Source organism: Anopheles gambiae (assembly GCF_943734735.2).
Source record: "Anopheles gambiae chromosome X unlocalized genomic scaffold, idAnoGambNW_F1_1 X_unloc_25, whole genome shotgun sequence".
Classification (NCBI taxonomy): Eukaryota; Metazoa; Arthropoda; class Insecta; order Diptera; family Culicidae; genus Anopheles; species Anopheles gambiae.
In genome coordinates, this window is record NW_026902632.1 from 14,185 (window position 1) to 15,000 (window position 816).

General features: G+C 49.3%; 1 non-coding gene across 1 annotated transcript; it reads left to right on the forward strand.

The window, feature by feature from the left end:
- The first annotated feature begins 473 nt into the window (after positions 1 to 473).
- On the forward strand, positions 474 to 631 carry LOC133394622 (5.8S ribosomal RNA). Its single transcript, XR_009766843.1, has one exon. It is a non-coding gene; the product is annotated as a 5.8S ribosomal RNA (ribosomal RNA).
- The last annotated feature ends 185 nt before the right edge of the window (positions 632 to 816 follow it).

Sequence of the window (816 nt, forward strand, 5' to 3'; positions counted from 1 at the left end):
GATTCCTTCGTGAGTTGCAGTTGGCACGGCCGAAGTTGACCGAACTTGATGATTTAGAGGAAGTAAAAGTCGTAACAAGGTTTCCGTAGGTGAACCTGCGGAAGGATCATTAACGTGGTTTTTGAATGAGTAATGACAAGGTTGAAGTGTTATGTTGGAGGTCGAGTGCGCTGCATACCAAACTTTGAACGCGGTAACTTGCACTCGGCGCCGACATGCACACCCAAACCGTAGTTTTGATATGTGTGGGGAGTTCCTTACGGTTCTTCCTCCCAGAGATCGTCACTATCTGGGACGTACATTAATTTGTACCTGCATTAGCGTACGCTTTTGTAGAGAGCATATCAAGACGTCTCGTAAGAGACAACACTTGTACTTGTACAAGTTTGAGTAACCCATTGTTGCAGGTCGAGTGTGTTGCATACCAAACTTTGAACGCGGTTACGCCACTCGGCGCCGAAAGGCACTCTTTAAACCCTAGGCAGGGGATCACTCGGCTCATGGATCGATGAAGACCGCAGCTAAATGCGCGTCATAATGTGAACTGCAGGACACATGAACATTGATAAGTTGAACGCATATGGCGCATCGGACGTTTAATCCCGACCGATGCACACATTCTTGAGTGCCTACTAATTACCAAAGTCTCATTTAGTTAACTACAGTGGCCGTCCGCGAAGGTGCCCGGGTCATCCGACGCACTGGGCGGTCGCTGTGCATAATGACGTGCTTGGTCCCCGTCTGCGGGTCCTCGGGCGTTGAAAGTGGACACTCTCGAGCGTATGTTGGATGCGTTTCGTGTTGGTGGTGTTTGAT